This window comes from Pelodiscus sinensis, chromosome 2 (genome assembly GCF_049634645.1).
Source record: "Pelodiscus sinensis isolate JC-2024 chromosome 2, ASM4963464v1, whole genome shotgun sequence".
Classification (NCBI taxonomy): Eukaryota; Metazoa; Chordata; order Testudines; family Trionychidae; genus Pelodiscus; species Pelodiscus sinensis.
This window is the reverse complement of record NC_134712.1, coordinates 98,066,569-98,090,059: the sequence shown is the minus strand read 5'-3', so window position 1 is coordinate 98,090,059 and position 23,491 is coordinate 98,066,569. Positions and strand designations below refer to the sequence as shown.

Genomic DNA, 23,491 nt, shown 5'->3' with positions numbered 1-23,491 from the left:
CAATGGCTGTGTCTCTTCCTGGGGGTGGCGAGGTGGGGCCGGGGCCAATAATGTCCGGGCCTGGCAGCGCACGTGCCTCCTGTTCACCGCAGTGGGCTCTGCCTTCGTGTGGGGCTGTGAGGGCAGGAAGACTCGGTGGCTTGCTCAGTGTGTGTAGGGTGGGGGTGGCATTTGCCTCGCTGCCCTCCCCTTCGTGAGGTGTCCCGCCCCCCCCCGTGCAGGGCCAGCCGCAGGGGGAGGGGAGAGGGGCCGGGGAAGCGACCTGCTGCGAGGGGGCTAGTGCAGATGGCGGTGCCCCCCGCCCAGGGCTAGGCAGGTGCAGGGCTCCCGGCCTCTCGCTGCGCGGCCGCAGGAGGGCTCGGCCCGGAGGAGAGGCCGGGCTGTGACCTGCTGCCCCGCCCGGGCTTACGCGGGGTGTCAGCAGCGCGGAGCGCGCCCCAGGCGTGGAGGCAGCGCGCTCAAGTCCCCGGGCTCGGCTGGAGACAGGGAGGGGGGCAGCGAGACCAGCCCCCCGGCCCAGGCTGAGGGACCCCGCCCGGGGGCTTCCGGGTTCAGCTCCAGGCTTGTGTCCGGACGGAATTGAAAAAGCGAAACAAACCAAACTCCTCGCCTGGCTGCAGCCCAGCCGCGAGTGCGCGCCGAGCAGGGGGCGGGCTGGTCCCGGCTGTCCAGCTCACCTGGCCGCCCAGCGGCTCGCCGGGTGCGTGAACTTTCCTTGCTACTTTCTTTGCAATGCTCGGCTGAGTCGCTGGAAGGTGCGTGTCCCGCCCTCGCTGCGGTAGGGAGCTGGGCCGCCCAATGTCAGTGCGTTAGTGTGGCTGCTTCTGCCAAGCAGGTTCAACCCCTCTGCCTTGGGGGAGGGGGATGCCGGGTCTTTGAGTGCCTCATGGTTAACTCTGCTCTCACTCGCACCCGTGTTTTCTGTGTTGCGCTGGGATCTCTGGTAGGTGAGCTTCTGTAGTTTTTGTATTGCTGTCAAGACTCTCCTTCGTGGATGTATTTGATTCTTTTTCTAAATGGCCTATGCATACTTAGCAAACTGTAGGTATTTTTGTGTGCACCTGGTGGCTCGGTAGCAAGGGCAGATATGTTGATCTTACAGTGCCTGGATATATATATGCCAGGAGTATATATTTTTCATCTATATAGACTGTTTTGTTTTTTTTAATACCAATGAGCATTGAAAAGGTAGATGAGTAAGTGAGTAGGTGAATGGATGGATTGGTAGAGTGAAGAGACTGTCATAAAGGTTGAATCTCTCTGGTCCAGCAGCATCCATGGTCCAGCATGATTTTAGTTAGATGGATGTCCACTTATCATGGATGTGACCAATCTTCTTGAGGTCCCATTAAGTTTGTTTTCAGCCACCAGTCCTCGCTCCCAGTGTTCTGTGCTGTTATATATCTCCATTTTACCCCTAAATGTCTTCTAAGAACCCAGTAAGCAATGGCAGTGTTGGTAATGCTGGTAGACAATATTGACCCCCTCCCCCGCTATGGTTTGGCACATTCTCTGGTTTGGTACCAGTCAGGGTTCAAGGATGCCAGACTAGAGAGGTTGAATACTGTTCACATGGCAATTAGAGGATCACAAATGTATAAAGAACCTTTTAATTTAGTGCCGTAAGTGGACTTATGTCGAGCTTTGATTGTATTAGACCATGAGGTCAACCTGTTAAAGGAAATTAGTATATCCTGAGAAAAAGACAAAGAATAGGTCAGTCTTATTGTTTTGTCATGACAAAAGTCTCTCTGCAAAGCGGGAGAAATTTCATAAATAAAATGTAATATTATATTATTAGCCCCTCTCAGCATATAACGAGTACAATGTAAAGGACAAAAGGGGAAATACTTATGTTCATAGTTGCCCTGAAAACCAAAAATATGAGGCCTAGTTCTGCAAAAATAGTTGAATTGCTACAGAATATAACAGTAACTAGTCATAATTTGAGTTGGCATTATTGCCATGGCAGTTTTCCAAAATGTACTATGTCATACTGTCAGCCTAATGATGAGATATTAAAATTGTTTAAATCATTAATATGCAAACTGAGCTGTGAGAATTCTCAGAACAAACTTGTCCTCTCTTTAGACTTTGATTCCTAAATGGTGACTCCTAAAGCTAGCACTATGTTGCTATTGAGTGAGATGCAATGCTTTGGTTCACAGTCACCTAATCTCTTGTATCCTCTTCCAAAAACACAGGTACTATAATTACAAAAAGTACCTGTCGCCATTCCCACCATACATACTTTTTTCACTGATAGATTTCAAAGTTCTTTCAACAGGTGCTTTATACCTGGATTTGATTTAAATAAAATTGATTTGTATCACTAGTTAGGAGGGCTTAATTTAATCATGGCTTTCTATGTCAAAGTGCATTCTTGTTGGTTGTCATAACCTTAATGCAAATTCTTCACAACTCAGAGAGATATGTGAGTATCATTTTTAAAAGGGACACACTATACATTTTTGAAAAATTTTCTGAATAGTTTTAAAGCTATATCAGAAAATGAATGATTGTTTAGCTATTTCATTTACCAAAGGTAATTGAAGCAGATATTTATGATGTCATTGGGAGGTGAACTATCTCTAATTCAACAGGTTAATTATTAATATTTGCAGGATTTTCTTGCCATGCTTCATAAGGAGAAGTACATCACCAGACAAATATTTCAAATTTTTTGTTTATCTAAAACAATAATGTTATCTAGACTGGATTTTTTTCAACAACCAACATATATTATTTAAGAGAACAAACATAATTTTTTAAAAATGTAGTTAACCATTTAAGTTTTTTAAAATCAAGTTTGTTTTTGTTTAAAATAGTTTTTAACTAAAATAGTTAAATGAAATATTTTAAACAAAAATTAAATTTAATATGTCAGCCAGGTCAATATGAGATTAAACTATTGGCTTCTATGTGTTGAACTTTTTGGAACTTTGCACTTTTAGAAAGAGGCCAGGGATTGATTCTGTGTACACAAGGTTGTAGGGGACAATAGGGTTCAGGTTCTTTTCTTTCTTTTCTTTCTTTTCTTTCTTTCAAAACACTTTTGCTGTTAACAAGCATGTTAGTTCTGGAGACACAACTCTTCTCTTAGACATTACATGATTTTAGAATTAGAATGTGTAGTCCCTATTAGGGATGTTAGAATGTAACTGAATAGTTGTGTAATTGCACAAAATATTATATGTTACACAACTATTTGATAGTCCCCATAGGTGGAGCCGGCAATCCCCTGCCAAGCCTCCTCTGCCCATGGCAGCCCCAGAGATGTGGAGCAGCCTCTGTCCATGGGGAGCGTGGCCCACCGTGGACAGAGGCTGCTTCGTGACCGCTTTTACTACCCCTTGGACAGTCAGTGCTGTGGAGCTGGTGCTGGGGAGAATTGGCTTTTAAACTGGCTCTCCCCCCCTCCCCTCCCCAAGAACTGGTTCCTGCCTGCTCTACCTCCCCTTTCCTGCCTATGTAGGAGGCAGCCAGTGGGGCATCTGGGTCTGCGGTGCTGGCATGTTCAGGGAGCCTGCTTAAAGCCAGCTCCTCATGAGCACTAGCTCCCACTCTTCCCTTCCCCTTACTCCTTCTGATACAGAGGCAGGGCGGGAGGGATGCGTGTATTCAACAAGATTAACAGATAAGCCTACACTTATCAGTTAAATTGTATAGTCGACTACATGTTGATATCCCCAATACCTATTCTGTGATGAGTTATCTTTGAGCTATAATGTATCTTAATTAAAACTATCTTTATATGGATTTTTTTTTCCTCAAAGTACTTTATCAAAAACATCAGTGGGTTTTTTAAAATATTTGATTTGTATCCACTCTGCTTTGTACAGGCGAGCAAGTGTTCTGTTTTCTCTGATGGGTAACAAATCTTAAATTACTTGCTCAATGTTGTACAATTATTCAGTTGCAAAGTCACGACTGAACTTCAGATCTCCTGACTCTTAACTTTCTGGTCAGTGCAGTAGAACTCCAGTACAGCTCTCAACAAAATATAGATATCTACGTTTGTAGTTTATTCATAACTACAGTACTGCATATGTTATAGTCTTTGCCAAATATTGGAGACCTGCAAGCTTAGTGACACTGGTACTGTTTGTTGTACATTAAATTAAAAAAAGAAGTAATCAGAGAAGAGAGATTTCCTTGAAAGATGTTAGTGCTGTAGATATAACCAAAATCCAGATAGTTTAGGAGAGGATTGTCTGAGATCACTGTGGGATTAAATCTGCACTGTGACCCAGCTCACTTTTTAGTTATAACTTAATGATTGTTTTTCTTGATACACTTGAATCTCTTTAATCTGACAACCCTAGGATTTTGTCAGCCCAGGGAGGGCACTGCGGGGTCTGGGCACAAAGGGGATAGAGGTGGGGAATTTACCTGGCGCCCTGCTTCTAGGGGCGCATGTGGATCTGCGTCCCCTGCTGCTTCCAGCAGGGAAAAGCCCCAGGGGAAGCACTTCACTTTGCTACTGTTTCTCAGGTGTGGGAAGGAAGAGCAACAGTGTGCAGAGCCACTTCCTCCTTTCTGGAGTACGGAGGTCCAAGTGTACTAGTGTGTGTTGTCATAGTGGAAAGGGTGACTGGCATTGTGACCTCATTTCCTTTGCTAATTATGTAAGTGGTTGAATCATTTTCAGTTGCATGTCTAGTTCACTCTGTACATGTAATGGTTTTTATTTAGATATGGAATGTACTATTATTCACTTTGTACACACATTCCAAGTGATTCCTAAAACATTAGTGAATAATGTCAGGTTAAATCATTACACGAAGAGCTGCATGCGTGGGGACTCTTGGCATGAAGCTTTCTACCTCCCACGTAACAAGAGTCGGCATAGCATCTCTTCTTCCCAGGGCTAAAGAAGAGTGAGTATGCCAGGGAAGAGTAAACAAGCTGGGGATAGGGCCAGGTAAGTGAGCCCCATCTATCCACCAGCTGTCCCAGTAGAGGTTTGTCAAAAAGTTGTTATAACTCTAAACTGAAATCCCAAGTCCCCTTTCCCACTCCTCTCTCTTGTCTCCTGAGGGATATAGTAAGTAGAGAAATTATGACAGCATCAGCAAGTGAGCAGCTAGCCTCACAGCTCCTCCCTTTTGCCCTGTCAGGCTCCTCTGTGCTAATTCTCGTGAATTGTACATGGTAGAGAGCATCAATACTGCTGAGGACGAGATTACACTAGAAGGTAAATGGAGCTACAGCGATGGGACCAGGCAGGAGAATTATCACCAGTGGAACTCAAATGTCTTTTCTCTTCCTCCAGTCTCTGTGGAAAAACTTTTTTTTAAGGCCTCTTTTCCTGTTAGCCTTAACTCATGTGAATGATCATTTCTCATGTAGATTGTCCTGTTGAAATTAGTGGGGCTGTTTCGGAGAGTAGTTTCTGGATGACCAGACCCTTAATTAAACAAAGGACATAAATGGATGAAAAACAGGGCAAGGAAAGGTTGCCATTAAAGATGTAATATTGCTATAATGTACATTGTTTGTGGAGTCATATTTTTAAATATTGCTTTGCCATTTTTTTTACATGTAGTGGATTATCTTGTTTTGGGCGTGAAAGAGCCATATCAGGAATGAAAACTGGAGTGGGGTGTATTGGAGGGCATTGTTGAAAAAATGAATAAAGACGTGAGTGTTGACATTTTTGAAAAATTAGAACTTAATTGCATTATGCAAAGAATACAAGAGTATTACTTTTTTTCTCTCAAAACAGTACTAGATAGTATACAGTACAGACAAAGCTTCTGCCCTGAAGAGTTCACTGTGTAACATTATACCTTAAGACAAGTAAAGGTATGAACTATACGATAGAGGAACAGAGAGGAAGTCACAGCTTAAGTGTTCATTTAAGGTAGAGGTGAGCATGTGCCTACATGCTTTTTAGATTTGGGGCCTTCGATACTGGTGAGATGGGCTTGCTAGGTAGACAATGCGAAATATTTAATAATATATACATGTTGTTTTAATGCACAATCTGTAAAGTATACTAGCTGCTGCAAATAGTTTAAAATGACCCAGTAGCAAATTTCTATGGGTACCAGAGGTATTCTTTCCACTGACTTCAATGGGAATTGGATTGTTGTCGTTTTGTATTGTAGAAATACCTAGGACTCCAGTCATGTAATAGGGCACCATTGTGTTAAACAATGTACAAACACAGAACAAAAAGTGTCCCTGCCCCCAGGTATTTGCAATCTTAAGCAGCAGCACATTAAACTGAAAGTGTGGCCGCACTCTACATAAACCATCTCCACCAGGAGAGTAGTTAACAGTGCTGGGAGCACAGCTAACAGCTCTGTAGGCTGGTTCACACTGGTACTTTACAGCACTGTTAACTTGCTGTGCTCTGGGTGCATGTGTGTTTTCACTCCTGAGCCAGGAATTTACAGCACGGAAAAGTGTCAGTGTAGATTTAGCCTAAGTGTAAAATGAGAGACAGGTGGGTGCCACAGATTGGGGAAGCACCAGGAAACAGTAAGGAAATCCTGATCTGCATGACAAGCACACCAGCTGCTAAACCATCCTTAAGATTTTTTTTGGAGGCATCACAGAAGATAGAGTTGTTGAAGAAGGATTTGAATAAGGAAAAATGAGGTGGCTTTGGAGGTGGTTACAGAGAGCAACTTGCATGCACATGGAGCAGCATGAGTGCCAGAGCAAAGGTGCTTGTTTGGAAATTAACAGATGAGTGATGAATGCCAGCATTGTAGGCAATGCAGACTTGTGAGTAGACCTCTTGTATAAAAGACCAGGAATAGGTCGTAAAGATCTTTATAAATTAAGACATAAATTAAGACATAGTTTGTCTGATGTAATAGAGAAGAGTGAGTCAGAGAGAAGTGACGTGGTTGAAGCAACAAATATGAAAAATGACACATGCAGCAGTGTTTTGAATAGATGGAGGTGACATAATAGGATATTGTCAAGACCAGAGAAGAGGAAGTTACAGTAGTAGAGACCCAAGATGATGAATCTGGATGACAGTTTTAGTTGTGTGGACAGAGCGGAAAGGCCATCATCTTAGAGGAGTTGTTCAGGAAGAAGCCACAGCTTGAAGGTGAGGCTTGAAGTGCAGATGACATCCTGAAAACAGAGGATAATGGGCCATCCACAGTGACTGAGACAGGTGGGAAGAATATTAAGAGATCTGTTTTTGCATGTTAAATTTAATATGAGAATTGAACATTCAAAGCAGATATCAGAGAGTCTGAGATTTTTGTTTGGGCAGGAGATGATCCAGTGGGGGAGAGAGGTCTATGAATTATTAGCATAGAGCAAATAAAATGTGCAGAGTTTACACCCTAAAAGCCAAGCTGTGCAACACCCATAACAAACTTTGGTGTTACGTTGTAAGGGAGGGAAGATTGAGATGTTGGCAACTATTAGCATTATAAAGCACTAATTCTCAACAACCAACAATGTCAACAGATCATGATGGGTGTGGGCGGGCAAGAGAATAGTGTTTATGGGAGATAGTTGCTATTTGCAAAAAGCAGACCATGTAAGTTTTGCTTCATGTATTTTGTTTGTACTTTCTTTTTAAAAAATGAGTGTGTTTTGAGTGGTGAATTCACTGCACAGGTAACTACAGTATACCCACTAAACTGGAAGGCTCATAATATCACTTCACTCGAATACCTTTGTACTTTGCTCAAAGGTTCATTGTTTTGCTCTTGAATTCAGAAGCTAGGTGTAATAAGATGAGAATTGTATTCACAAACTGTTGGAAAACTTATAGTTACAGGAATGGTCATAGGAATTTGAAGGATAAAGTTCATTCAAAAAAAAAAAAAAGATTGAGAATTAACCATTAACCTGGAATTAAAGCATTAACTGCATAGGAATGTTGAAAAAATAGGTAGTTAAAAAAATTAATATATCTCTATACTGAAAAAATTTCAGAAATTGTTAAATGTATATACATTTATGAATATTTATTTCTGCTCATTTTTTAAATATTTCCCTCCCCTTACAGAGTTGGAATTTTGTGTATAGGCCAGAGGTGGGCAATAAGTGGCCCACAGGAGCTGTGAGTTGCCATACCTTCAGATACTCATTTTTTTGCTCAGGTAAATTAAGCATCTCGTGGCCTGCAAGGGGCTAACCCTGGCAAATCTTGTCTATTCCGCAGACTGCTTATTGCCTGTTCCTGGTATAGGCTATTTCTAGTCAATAGTGCAGTATTTTTCACAGCAGTGAACAGTAATGTTCAAGCACTTCAAATGTCTGGAAGTTCTTGTGGCTTTACAGATAAAGGAACGTTTAATGGACAATGTAACTTAATTCTAATCCACAAAAGGCAAAATGCTGTGAAAGCAAGTATTAGGTTGCACTTTTCCTGTTGTCTTTTTCCTCCCTTCCTAATTGAATGAAAATTGTATTGATCATATTGTATACAGTTTTGACATTAAAATTTACGTTTGGGCTTAAACCAAGATGGCTATATATTTTTATCAGTAGAGACTGGACAATACTACAGATGAATCATGTGTCTTTCAGCCAATGGAAAATGTATGATTATCCAAGTGTGATTTTAATATTGCAGGCTACAACTGGGTGGCATAGTTGCTAAATGTTTAATCTCTATAAACATGGGGTCTGAACATGATTTAGGTCACAACTGAGTATTCTACAAATAATACCTAGTCTCTAATGGGTTTTTGTTCATGTGGCAAAATCACCTGAGAATTTGGCTTGATATGAATTTTTTTGTTCAAAACAGTTTAGAATTTTGTAGGAATGTTGTAGGTCAGAATTGCAGTGCACTAGCAATGCTCTGGGGGACAAAAACTTTGCTGTTTTTAGTGCTAGGCAATGTTAGGGTATGTCTTTTGCTTTTGTGAGCACTAATCTAAGGATGTGGCAAATCCACTTCTTTGGACAGGAGGTAAGGTGGCTTTAAAAGCAAAGTATCAGATGTTGTGATCAGACATAATCTGAGACCTTGTGCTTTTTTCCCCCTCTGGAGAATCTGTTTTGCTCTATTTTGTGGTGTTTAGAGAATTTCCCCAATTTTTAACTTGTGATGGGAAGAGTGATAACCATCTCAAAAAAACCATAATGGAACTCCTTGTATTGAACTTCTGACTGATAGTTGAATGCTGTGTCAGTTGGATTGAGGCTGACTATATAGCATATCAGGTTCTCACCCGACTTTCCCACGGCTGTGTTTTGTTTTTAATTTTGTTCTTAACAATGTTTGAATAATTCCAAATCGGGGATGTAAACAACTAGTTGATTACTTATCGGGTAGTCGAGTCACTACTCGACTAGTCTTTTTCCCCCACTCCTTGCTGTCTCTGATACAAAGGCAGCAAGAGGGGGAGCAAGAGCCGGTGGTGCCGGGGGGGGGGGGGGAATCCATCTTACAATATGGTTCTCCCTGGCACCATCTCCATGGGGCGCAGGGGAGGCAGAGGCTCAGTGAGGGAAATGGCACAAGCCAGGACCGAGTAGTCCCAGCTCTCACCGGATCCCAGATTCTGTTGCTCTGCTTTTTAAAAATTAGCAGTGCAGCAAGCCCCCTTCTAGATTAGTAAATGGAAATTCCATCCACTACTCAATTAGCTTCTTAACCTCTATTTAACATCCCTATGTCAAATAACTTCACTATTAGGAGATTTGTGTTAATAAGAAATACAAACTGGGGGTTCATCCATGTGCTTTCAAAGTAAGACTATGAAAGCTAATTGGATAGATGAAAATGTGGCAGTTCTGTTAGTTCTTCTGAACAAGGAATAACATTCCAGATTTTGGAAATAATTTTTTTCTTGGCTCTCTTAACCATGTTAAGAGCTTATCTCATTAATAGATTGCTGTGCACCCTGTTAGCATGCTAACTAGGTATTAGTCAGCGTCATGTTTGTTTGCTATGCAGCATGCTTTCAGTTATGAGCTATTTGACACATGCGACAGGTAGATCATACAACCTTTAATCATCACTCGATTGACCAGAATGCAGTGTCCTGCTCATTTGTATTAAAAAACTCAGGTACTGTACAGTTACAAAGGAAAATATTCTTGGCTGTGAAGTGACAAAATAGGATTAATTCAGCCAAAAGATGTATTCTGCTTAGTTTGATATAAACTACTGAAAACCAAAATGATTAACTTTAATTTTTTTTAAAAGGTAGGCTTAAAAATCCTAAGACAGATCTTCAGCTGACATTAACTGGTATTGCTTCATCTGTAGCCTCACATTAGTGGCAGTAATCATGAAATTCCAGCTGTGCTTTCTGGTATAGTTGTATGTCTCTTACAGAGTTCAGCAGAGCAGCTTTTCAAATGAAGTTGAAGTTTTCCAGATAATCTTCACTTTCCCATTGATTGCTCTATCTTCAGAAATAACGTCAGTGCAGTACACAGGGAGAAAACGAGTGGTAGTAAGTCTAAAATGGTAAATCAAGGGTTTACCTGTCTTTCTCTCTCACACTCCATGCTCTAAGGTACAATATGGAGACTTTTTTTTTTCTAGTTTACTAACCCATAATATTCTCAGTTCTGTCTCTTTTTTACTGAGTACAATTGTTTTGCACTGTTGAGGAAGTGATTTTAAAAAAAAAATCCTGCTCAAATTGTATATTTTTTTCTTTTGCTATTCTGCCCTTACAGGTAGGTGGACTCAAGGATCTATGCAGGGTGGTTGTTTGTTTTCCATTATTATGATCCTAAAACGGGGAAGGACAAAATTAAAACACAATTTAAAGTAAAAATATTGCATTGAACATTTTAAAGAAGGTCGTACATTTTGGTTCGTATAAATACACGGGCTCAGCATATTATGATGCATTTGTTCAGTAGACTTGCTAAATTCAAAATTTTGGGTCACAAGTGAAATTGAATTTGGACTCCGTCTATTCCCTCTTTAAAAGGTACCACAATAGTTGTGATACTCAAATATTGCTATCCATGCTACATTGTGGCTGTGTGTATGGGGGGAGCTGGGCTGGTGGTAGAGGCTGTACTATGGGCCAGCATTAAGATGCAATTGTACCCTTGTTCTAGAGAGCTTGTGCATCACTGATAAGCACTGTCTATCTGGTCTTAACCAGTGCTCTTGATTAGAGATGTCAACATGTAGTTGACTATACAATTAACCGATAAGCCGGGCTTATCAGTTAATCTTATTGACTACTCGTGTTTTCCCCGCTACCTCTATAGGAAGCCGGGTTGGTTCTATCAGAGGCAGCGGGGGGGATGGGGAAGAAAAGGGAGGCTGCTGCGAAGCAGCCTCTGTCCACAACAGGCCCGAGCTCCCCATAGATGGGCTGTTTCTTGACCAGACTCACCGCAGAGCAGCCTCGGTCTGTGGGGAATTTGGACTCCTGCCAATAGGGACTGCTGCCACCCTGTGCTGTTGCGTCTGTATCAGAGGAAGCAGTGCAGGGCGGCAGGCATCCGATCTGCAAAGGAAGCTGGTTTTTAAACTTCACGGACCAGCTCCCGCCTGGCACCCTTCACTGCTGTCTCTGATAATGGAGAGGTTCGCTATGTCTTTAGTGGTAGAAATGTAGCCGTGTTAGTCTGGTGCAGCTGAAACAAAAAACAGGCCTGTGTAGCACTTTAATGACTAAGAAGATGGTTTAATAGGTGATGAGCTATGTCTTTAGGCATTGCTGTGTTCAGTGTAGTAATGGCCAACTGATTTTAGGAGCCTTCCTCGCTTTGAAAAGCAATGTAGGCACTTAGGAGCTTAAGTTTTAGGTTCATCAGTCCTAAAAATCCCTTTTTTTAAATGAGAATTGGTCTTCTAAATAAATATTGCTGTGATGATTGCAGCAATGCTTAGGTATCGCTAAAAATATGGGCCAAAGTCATTTTACTAACTCCACAATGGTCCTGTTTACAAGAAGCACGTTAAGGAGTAGGATTGGAATTCTGGAGTGTCTTACCTTTGAGTACCCTTGGAGTTGATGAGCAATTACATAATAAAACTCAAAACAGTTTTTGTCTAAAACTAAGTTATGTCCCTGACCCAGATAATATGATGGCTTGGTCAATATCTGATTAGAATATGGAACTCAATTTCTATGACCAGAACCTCCTAAAGATTTAGGTACCTAACTCCCATTGACATCAGCTAGACACCTAAATACCTTTGAGAATTGGAGCTTACATGTTGGTTTTCTAGCACTGGAAACCAGCTTCTGCCTCTGAAAAATTGACTAGCAGTTGGAGTAAAATTCTGACCTGGTTGTACAGAGCTCCACCGTCAGGCCATTGAGCTGCCCTGTTTTAATTTGAGAGAAGGCAATATCTTTTATTGGACCAATTACTGTTGGTGAGAGAAGCTATTTTAATTTGGTCACTTAAGCAATTTGTCATTGAAAATACTATTAATTAATTTGATAACTGGAACCCTGATTGGTTTCTCAAGTAATTTAGTTCAACAGAAGAATCTGTGCCTACAGGTGAGGACACGAAGCAATAATTATGAAAAGACTTAGTTTTGATTATACATGAGTGGAGTATAATACTGCAGTGATTCATGTGTCAGCAGCCTGTCCCAAGGCAGGCAGCTTCCTTTGCATTTCTGAAACCAAAGTCATAGTGCTATTTTTAGGAAAGCAAAAGGAGAGTGAAATATTGATATTTTATTGATCGCTTTTTTTAGTTGACATTTAAAGGAAAACATAACTTTATTTGCCAGGTACTTTGGCTCTTGTTGGGGATTAGTGTTTTACTCTTCAATATGCTTTCTCTCCAAGGTCTGACCGAAGTGGTGATTTCCACTGTTTCATTTCCTGGGGGCTTCTTGTTAAATAACATTTCGTTGCAAGTAGAAACTTTCCTAACACTGGTAACTTAATCTCCTATCTGCACTATTGCTTTGCCCTGACTTGTTTGTGGAAAGTAGAGAGATACAACATTTTTTTGCATTGCTCTTGTCAGTACGTTCTGACTGAGCACTATTCACCTGGAGAGTATGGAATAATTTGGCCTGAAATAAAATAAAAAAAAAACTTTGTCCAATAGAACAGGGTCTATAATAAAGAGAACAAAGCAAACCTTGCTGAAAAACCTATTTTAAATGTTTGTCAGTGTTTCAGTTGCTATTGAACTGGTGCCATTGAAAAACTAGTCTTAACTTTGGCATGCAAAACAATGATATTGACCTCTGAGCTTTGGATTGCAGTCTATTTTTTTTTCTTTTCCTCCTTGATGAAAATAGGATGATCCTAGATTAAAATAGTAGTACAGTTTGTGTGCGGTTTCTCTCATTTTTGAATGATAGGATTTCTTTACCAAGCAAGTCACTATAAGAGGAATTTTAGTCTCTAGAAGAAACTTGAACTAGTAGCCAGAAAAGCAGAATGGCAGTTGCATGTGCTGGAGAAATGTGTATCTTACGTAAGTACACATTTTGGAGAGGAGCTGAAAGTGCTATTCCTCACTTCTTATAATTATTATTTTGTTTGCATTCTGCAAATTCTTTTGTCTTTCATCTGTTCTGTATAATGTTTTCCCCATCAGCAGGGGCTTCAGTGAAAAGGCCACAACACACTTAATAAATATAGCATATAACAGCAGCAGACCATTATGGCTGTTGAGGGAATGTAGTAATGTGCGGATCACAGTGCTCAGGATTCTTTAATGTATTTTCTAATTTATTTTAATAGGAGAGAGAATATTATCAATTTCAAAGAGCACAATATGATATGATGTAGTCCTTCTCTTTTTATGGCAGGGCACTTCATTGTCTGTTTGTATGGTTGCTGTTCCACTGAGTTGATCTTTTGGGTTCAGAAGTGCAGCTAATCCACAGGCATTAAAAAATAATGAGTTAATACCCAGCAAATCATAATACTGGCATAAATGTGATTTATTTTTAAAAATATCTTGGGCTCTTATTATTTGCCTTCTGATTTTGAGTTTAGAGTTAGGCTTTAAAACTTTGCTCTACAACTGAGAACTAGAAAATTACTTTTTTTTCGACAGTGAAAACTGAGATTCTCCCATAATTGCATCACTCGAGCTGGAACTTAGAGGAAAAATACCAATTATCCTGATATTTGCAATAAAATTGGGAGCTGGTGAAGCTGAATGCATTCTGTACTCTGAAAGAACAACATTCTGCAAGGTGCAGAGCACAACTGTCCTGGTGCTAAGCATCCTCAATTCACAGTGATTACACTGAAAGCTGAGCATATCTGAAACCTCACAGGAGAAACTCTGTACCTTTCAGGGTCATGCCTAGGGGGACTGATGGAATTGCTAAGCCCTGGGCAAGAAGCCTGGTTCCATCCTCCCAAAAAGTGCAGGGTATTGGGTAGAAGGATTGGGGCTGGGGCAGCCAGCCATCAGTGTCTCCTGGACCAGGTCCTACTCTCTCCCCAGCCAGCTATTAATGCTGCCTGGGCTCTAGAATTGCTGGACCCCAGCACAGAAGGCCCCCTTTGCCTGGTGTCTCCCCTCCTCCGTCGGCAGGCTTTGTCATACCTTGTTGGCCTCCTCTTGCTCCTTGACAAAGTATCAGGGGGTATGTCTACACTACCACCCTAGTTTGAACTAGGGTGGTAATGTAGTCAACCAGAGTTGCAAATGAAGCCCGGGATTTGAATTTCCCGGGCTTCATTTGCATGTTGCCGGGCGCCGCCATTTTTAAATGTCTGTTAGGTCGGACTCCGTGCCCCGCAGCTACACGCGGCACGAACTAGGTAGTTCGGACTAGGCTTCCTATTCCGAACTACCGTTACTCCCCGTGGAACGAGGAGTCGTACAACACCTTTAGAAACTAACAAAAAATGTAGATAGAATCATGAGCTTTCGTGGGTACAACCCATTTCTTCAGATAGTCAAGGAGTCCAGGTTGCAAAATAAATAGCAGAGATAGAGAGGGGATGGGAAGGGAAAGAGAAGGTAAAAGTAATGGGAAAATATTTGTTAGAGCGTCCATGCTAAATGAAGCTGATAAAGTGTGCTCTAAGTACTCTTAAATACCTGGTACTTTGCTTTTTATGTCATTAGGATGTGGAATGTAGCAGGTCGTTCAGTTAAGGTCTTTGTCTAAACTTGTAAAAATATATGCAGGTATCAAACTTATAAATGAAATTAAGTTCTGCAGCTTCCTTTTCAAGCTGGTTTTTGAAATTGGCTTGTAATAATATGGTAACTTTGAGATCCATTAAGGAGTACCCAGGCAAGTTAAAATGTTCCCCTATAGGTTTCTGTTACCTTTTCGAATATCTGATTTGTGCCCCTTAATCTTTTGTTGTAAAGACTGTCCAGTTTGGCCAATATACGTGGTGGAGGGGCAATGCTGGCTCTTGATGGCATAGATCATATTGGTGGATGTGCAGTCATATGAGTCTCTGATGTGGTAGTTTATGTGGTTAGGTCCTGTGGTGATGTCTCTAGTATAGATGTGTGGATGGAGTTGGCACTGGTGTTGATTGCAGGGGTGGGTTCCTGGATGAGTATGATGGAGGTGTGCTGCTTGGTTGCTGGCAAGAATTTGTTTGAGGTAGGGAGTTGTCTGTGGAAGAGGCTTGACCTGTGAGTGATGGGTAATTTTCCAGGATAGGTTTTAGATTGTTGATAATGTGCTGGAGGGGTTTAAGTTGGGGGCTGTAAGTGATGACAAGTGGTGTTCTGTTGTTGGGCTTATCTTGAAGCTTATATCTGTGTACTCACCTGGCTCTGTCAATCTGTTTTTTCACTTCTTCTCTGGGTGGGCATTTTAGTTTTAAGACTGCTTGATATAGATTGTGTAGGTGTTTGTTTCTGTCTGTGGTATTGGAGCAAGTCCCATTGTATCTTAGGAACTGGCTGTAGACAGTTGATTGGGAAATGGGTGTTGGATGGAAGCTAGAGGCATGTATATAAGTGTAATAGTTGGTAGGCTTCTGTTATAAGGTGGTGGAAATGTGGCACATCATGGGCTCAACAGTTGCTTCTCAGGACACGAGAAGAAACTCTTTTCCTCTACTTCACTTGGACCCCCCATGGATAGGGGCTGCTGCCATCCCACATTGCTGCCTCCGTATCAGAGGTAGCAGTGCAGGGTAGCAGGCAGCTGGTCCGCAAGAGGAGCTGGTTTTTAAATTTGCTCCCCTCGTGGACTGATACAGAGGCAGCAGCATGGGGTGACAGGGGAACTCCCTGGATGTGGGGCCAGAGCTATTACCCACTCTCTAACATCCCTAGACTGAATTTAATGACCTGTTGAAGTTATTTTCAGTTCTGTGATTCTAGAATTCAGTTTGTGTGTTGTTGTTTTTTTTAAATGATTCTACCGCATGATCATAGTTGAACTTTTGTCTGTGTGATTTATGAACTACATTGTAGGTGTTCATTTTATGCTGTGCATCATACTTTATTATATGAAACCCCCCAGGCATACAAGTTGGGGAAGATGACATTTAATGAACATTGAAGTGCCACTTACAGAGTTAGGCTGTGAATATTTCATGACGTTTTTCTCATGGTAACTTCCTCTGAGAAATGAGAGGACAGTTACTAATGTGAGCGTATAGTTTGTGTCTTAGCAATGTAATTGCAACAGACTTGTCAGAGAAGAGATGGAAAGATAACTGCCAGTAAACATTGGTTGGATGCTATGTTCAGAATTGTATATGAAGAGCCTTTGTATGAATTAACAATAGATGTATACATTATTTTTATTTTAAAATAATATGCTTTTTAGAATTATCGTATAGTATGTCATGAATCTTAGTGCATGTTTTTCTCTGATTACACTATATACAGGTTGAACCTCTCTAATCTGGCACCCTCCGGACCTGACTGGTGCCAAACCAGAGAATTTGTGAACCTTGGGAAGTCAGTATTGTTTAGCAGCATGACCAACACTTCCACTGCTTTATTGGGCTCTAGAAGACATTTAGGGATAAATTAGAGCTAAATAATAGCAGAGAACACTGAGAGCCAGGACTGGTAGCTTTAAAAAAAATTTTAAGGAACCATGGAAAACTTGGCCACTCCCATAATAATTGGACATCCAGCTAACTAAAATCATGCTGGACCACGGATGTTGTTGGACCAGAGAGTGCCAGACTAGAGAGTTGAAGCTGTACTCACGTTTTCAAAACCAAAATAGATAAATCCTTGCTTTTAATATTGTTACTTTCAGTGGTATAGAGGAAGTGGAGAGAGAGGCAAGATGTTAAAAATTCTGTAACCTATTTTAGGGGCAGTTTATATAATGTTCATCTATATTTTTCTGATTTGTTTTGCCGCAGATTATTTTTGAAGTACGGTATAAAATTGCTTGCTAAGTCTAATAGCTTCTAGTAGAAATATTTTCCTTTGTCTGGTTAAGTAAATACATTCAGTCCTTAGAATGGAAGATAAGTATGCAGATATAACAAAATTGCTTTCTTTTCCAAGCTTTGATATGCCCTGCAAATGGAAGTAAGGAACCAGCTGACGGTGAATTCAGATTTTTATATTCTCTCACTCGGGCATATTCAATTTAATGGTCTGGTAGTTATATAATTATGTGCATTGCAATAATATTCAAGGCATATGTAACAGAGTGCTGACCCCGCAGTGCTTTCATCATGCAAAATAATCCCATTTGACTTCAGTGTGACCTCCTGCATGAGTAAATATTGCTCACATGAGTAAAATTAAGCACAGATCAGTCCATAAATATAATATGGACATAATGAGACCAAATTCACTCTGGTATCTCCATGAGTTTTAATTGAGGTGGTTGGTTGTTTTGTGTGTGTGTGTGTGTATACACACACATACACATACACAAAAATGATGTCATCCATCAGTGTTTAGTCACACACATTTTAAATTGATTAAAAAACAACATCTGCCTTCCTAGTGAGATGTCAGACTTAAGATACTAAAGGTAAAGATCTTAGGTAGTTATTTTGCAGTTGCAGAGGTGTTAACCTCAGTGCTCTGGCTAAATTTAAACAAGATAATTACATTCTGTCTACTTAAAAAGTCCCCCTAGAGCATCAACTGAGTAAGGTGATAGTCATTTCCTCTTCCGAAGTGTGCTGTCCTGCAGTTTCTATCAATCCCAAAGATGGCTGCATTTTGTTTGTTAGTACTGGGAGTCTCTTGCATGAAATGGATTTAATACATTTAAATCTTTATCCTTACTGAAAGTCACACACATAAAAAATAGGGTCCCTTATTGTAATGGCAAACAGACTAAGGATGTTAAGTATAGAGTAAATGACTAAACATGCGGGACATACTCCTGCTGCAGCTCTGCAGCTTAAATGTAGTAGTAGCTGGACTGCCTGCACACAGACCAGCTCTTACTACATTGACACTGCAGAGCTGCAGTGGCCCCTTATCGACTAATCGTGTATAGGGGGGTAGAATGTGAGTACAGGCAGTCCCCAGGTTACGTACAAGATAGGGACTGTAGGTTTGTTCTTAAGTTGAATTTGTATGTAAGTCGGAACTGGTACATATTGTAGGGGAAACTCTAGCCAAACATTTCTCCAGAGCTCAGTTTTATTCTCCCACACCTCACTTCCCTCAGTCCTTTATTCTCAAGCTGAGGTGTCTGCTGAGAAAAGCCGCTCCGCGTCTCCCTGGTCTGCTGGGGGGGGGGGGGGGGGGGGCGCTAGCTTCGCGTCTCCCTGGTCTGCTGGGGGGGAGCAGCTAGTGCGGGGTTGCCTCACCCCGTTTGTAAGTAGGGATCTGATGTAAGTCGGATCCATGTAACCCGGGGACTGCCTGTAGTCGACTATTTGATTACTCTTGTACTTGTCTGATTTAGGGAAGTAATATAGTGTTTCACAATTGTCATCTAGAATATTGTATCTGAGATAAGTTATGCCAATGTCTTAGGCCCTTCTCGTAGAATAATACTGTATAGTATTAAGGGTCATTAACACTCACATTTCTGGAGAAGAAAGTCTAACAAACTGCCATCAGATAAAAGCAAGGGATAGATTTGAAACATAAAATTCTGCTGCATCCATGTATTTTTCTTTTGTCACCTGCATTGATAGAACAAAGACCATCTGTAAGCATTATATAAATATGGTTGTCATGGCCATAATAATAATGCACAGCAAAGAGTCTAAAGTAGGTGAGTGACTAGCGGGACTCACAGAAATAGTACCAGTTCATACGAAGTACAGAAGATTAACACGCTCTGCAGGGAGACTGAGGCAGGAAATTAATGAATCCAGATGGACAATAATGCTAAGGAGTGTGTGTTGCCAGCTGGCACAAACAGCATGATCCTCAAGAGCTCTGACTTAATGTCAACCATGACACACTTTTGCTTGAAAATCAAAACAGAAGCATATTTGGATAACCGTTTTATGTTTCAGTTACAACTATGCAGGATCTCTAGTGTGTTTGTGTGTCTGCATGTATTTATATGTAGATACACATGTTAGGATGCAATGTTTCTCTTCACCATTTTTTGAGGACAAAGATAGGGGAGTGAGGCTTGTATTTATAAGATTCAGCTCTAGGCTGGGTCTTATATTTGTAGCCCAATTCTCTGAACACATGTTTATCTGTATTCTGGGTCATAATAATGAATCCATTTGTTTAGCTTGATTTGTGCTTTCAAAATTAATTTTATAGTCTAAGCAGAAGAGAGCTTCTCTATGTCTCTGAATAAAATGTCATCTAAAGTTCAGAAACAATGAAAAATGAACATCTGGTTGGTAAAAATAGCACGTTCTGTGTTTTTGGTTTTTGATTGCTATTAGGACAGGGATACACAAGATTGCCTGAGAGCTGGTCTATACAACACAGTTATGTCAACCTAAGGCAGCCTATATTGATTTAATTATACCATTGTTTATACTTCAGCCATCCTCCCAGTAAAGTCAGAGAGGTAATAGAGGTAACTCCACCTCCATGAGAGGCGTAAGATAAGGATATAATAGTATACACGGTTAAAATGGTTAACTGATGAGCCTGGGCTCTTTGGCTACATGTAAGCTTACATGGTTACATGTAAGCCCCCACCCCCACTGCTCTGCTGCCTCTCTATTGTGTATATGTGTGTGTTAAGCCAGCTTCTTTTGTGCAACAGTTCCAGTGGAGCCACTTGTCCCCCTGCACGAAAACTTTCAGCAGTTACATATTTACAAAAAAAATCCATATTTTAACATCGCTAGTGTAAGGATTATGTCTGTGTAGTTAGTGATGTGCTGTCTGTAGACACTGTGCTTACGACAAGTTTGTCAAAAGATTTGTGAGACAGAATTTTGAAGATATCTGGACTGATGTGGGTTATCATTTAAACTCTTCAAAAATCATTTTCATGTGATTTTGTTTTTTTAGGCAAAAAATTAAACTTAATGGGTTTTCTGAATTAAAACATGGATTTTAGAGGTGTGAACTCATGTGAACCCAAACCAATTAAAATGTTAATAGGAAATGCTACACAGAAAAATTGTTGTAGATAGTTCTTCTCAGTTTGCTTTATTAAAAAAACAAAATGCTTTAATACTTGTCAACATTCTTATTTAGCACACTGAAACCTATAAATATTCTGGGCTGTCATGTATGTAGTGTAGTAATATTCTGGGAAAGCTTTGGGAGATTTTAGTCCATCAGCCCTAATAGTAGCAGATGGATTAGTAGGGGATTTATGGATAGATTTTGAAGGATGACTGGAAGGTGGTGAGTAAGTATTATTAAATGTATTTGTTAGTCTCCTGAAATGAAAAGAATTAAGATACTAGCGCTGCCCGGGAAGCTTCCTCATGCAAAAATAATACATGGTTTAAAAATATCAAATGCAAATATTGTGGGCAAAATTGGGAACAGCCAGGCAGTGTACAAAGAGAAGCAGAGGGTACAATGAGTCTTAGTTCCCTACACAGGAATAGGCAGTCCACAGTGAGACTGGGGAGCAGAGCCCTTGCTATACCATGTTTACCAAACTGATCAAAACCACTAAGAATTGTAACACTCAAATTTCCATCAATACAAAATAATATTTTAAAACTATTTGAAAATGTCTTAAATACTAGTACAGCTTCATGGCTCACAAATTGATCATCCTCATAGTTACAAATTGAGCTATTTTGTGGAAAGTTGTGCACACTGACTTCCCTTTAGCATCCTCTCTTCATAGATTGTTGGTGTAATAATGTCAGGTGATAATGCTACACACTTTTTATTTACAATGTCATCTGACATTGAGAACAGGCATTTGTTTTGCTAGTTATCAATTGTTTCTGACTGAAGGGTCATGTATAGACTGAGCAGTCCTGGCTCCTGCAGACTCTAGAAGCCACCTGCGCTGTAGCTTTTCATTTAAAATATAGTAAGAGCCTGACAGTTCTTACTACATTTAAAATACGGAGGCATAGCATCCTGAACCAGCACGAGCTGGGACTGCTTGGTCCTGGCTCATGCTGAGTCCAGCAGCTCCCCGTTTGTGGCAGCTAGGGCTGGCCAGGGGCTGCTGACAGAGGACAGGCCCGTGGATAGGGGCTGCTGCCGCAACAGCCCCTGCGCGTGGCCAGCCTGGGCCACTGTGAACGGGAACTGCTGGGCAGCAGCAGCCCCTATATATGGGGGAACCCAGCTCCATGCTGGAACCCCAGCAGACAGGTGCAGCTGTTTGAGCAGCCTCTGCCCACACCTCGGGCTGTGGTGGGCAGAGATTGCTTTGCAGCTGTCCTCCCATCCCTCCCTGCTGCCTCGGCTAGGCGCGAGGCAGGGGGAGGCGGTACCGTGGAGACAGTGTTGGGGGAACTGGCTTTTAAGTTAGTTGCCCCCAGCACTGGCTCCTGGTTTCTCTCCCTCCTCCCCCTTGCTTCCTCTCATAAAGGTAGCAAGGGGGGAAAGCGAGTGGTTGAGGCTCCAATTGACTACTCGTTAACATCCCTAATATGAAATGCCATGTGGGTGTTTAGCAGGTCTGGCATGTAAATATCTGGCAATGCCAGTTACAACAGTGCCATTCAAATGCCTGTTCTCAATGTCAGGTGTCATTGTAAATAAAAAGTGTGTAGCCTTATCTCTCGTACATTTTAAACTTGTTTGCCTTAATGATTGCCTAAATAAGAAGCAGGACTGCGTGGACTTGTAACTTTCAATTTACCTCATACAGGTTGAACCTCTCTAATCCTGTACTCTCTGGTCTGGGAACATCTGTGATCTGGCATGATTTTAGTTAGCCAAATGTCCACTTAGTAGCCAAGATTCCTGAGGTCCCATACATTTTGTATAGAGTCTTGCCCTTCAGTGTTCTGTGCTCTTAATTAGCTTTAATTTACCCTTAACTGTCTTCTAAGAGTCCAGTAAGCAGTAGAAGTGTTGATAATGCTGCTAGATTTGCCTTCAGAGATCTGGCAAATTCTCAGATTAAGCACCAGTTAGGTCCCGAGGCTACTGGACTAGAGAGGTTTAACCTGTATTTATTTTATCCTTTATTTAGTATAAATATTTGTAATAAAATAATATGAAGTGAGCACTATGCACTGTATTCTGTGTTGTAACTAAAAAATAAAAATATTTGAAAATAGAAAAACATCCACAATATTTATATAATTGGTTTCTATTATTTAAGTGTGTTAAAACTTATTATTTTTAATCTGGTTAATTTGGCATCAATCACATTCATTAACTGCAATTAATTGACAACCCTTGTCAATATATACAGGTGAACTGTTTTGTCTAAGCCAGGGGTGTCCAAACTTTTTTCAAAGAGGGCCAGATTTGAAGAAGTGAACATGCGTGAGGGCTGTCCCCGCACTCTCAGCCCCAAGGCGGAGAGCCCGCGGGGTCGGAGGCGGGCGGAGAGCGCAGGGCACGCCGGCCTCACGGCGGCCTGGGGGCAGGGCGAACCCGCAGCCGAGCGGGGGAGCGGGGCTGCGGACGTGCCCTACAGGGCAGGCTCTAGTACCGCGGAGGCCATGGGCGGCGGCAGCGATGGCGCAGCCGGAAGCGGCGCGCTGGGCGCACCAGTTCAAAAGAGCGCCAGGGAGCCGGGAGAGGGGGAGGAAGCGGGGGCCGTATTAAACCGGAACACGGGCCGCAATTGGCCCGCGGGCTGGACTTTGGACATGCCTGGTCTAAGCAAAGTTAAGTTTCTAGAGTACTAGTCATTGTGCTGTCTGGCTGTGGAGCACGTTTGCAGATTAACAGGCAGGGAACCAACAGAAAATGTTTTTTGAGCCACAGTCGTCTACAACTTAGGGTATACCTTTTATTGCCAATTCCTGCAAAGATAGGTTTCCTTTATGTATGTATAATGAAATATTAATTATGAAGGCTGCCATGTTCACTGGAAAGCCTAATGACACCCTTCTGGCTTAAAGGAGAAATGAGAACTTAGTATTCTTCATGTGCAGAGGACTCATCATTTTCCTCTGATGAGAGAGAGGAAATGGAAGATTTGAGAGTCTTCATGGATATCTTGGTTTTTGTTATTTCTTTATCATGTAACAGATGTTAGATCTCCTATTGAGCTGAGTCTGTTAAGATCAAAATTGTAAATCTGAGTAAAAAAATTGGCCTAACGTGTGAAACTTGTTAGTAAATATCTTACTGTAAT

At 41.3% G+C, this 23,491-nt stretch overlaps 1 protein-coding gene across 5 annotated transcripts in view; it reads left to right on the top strand.

Moving 5' to 3' along the window:
* The window catches only part of MBP (myelin basic protein), a 167,493-nt gene that overhangs the window by 482 nt on the left and 143,520 nt on the right, over window positions 1-23,491 (top strand). The window contains exon 1 of one of the 5 annotated variants that reach the window (XM_075921093.1): window positions 139-700. The exons of 2 other annotated variants lie outside the window; for them this stretch is intronic. The gene's annotated coding sequence lies outside the window, so the exon portion shown is untranslated. Of the gene's footprint in view, window positions 1-138; window positions 756-873; window positions 944-23,491 lie in introns of those variants that run through there. 2 more of the 5 variants (XM_075921092.1, XM_075921094.1) reach the window with 2 other exon arrangements.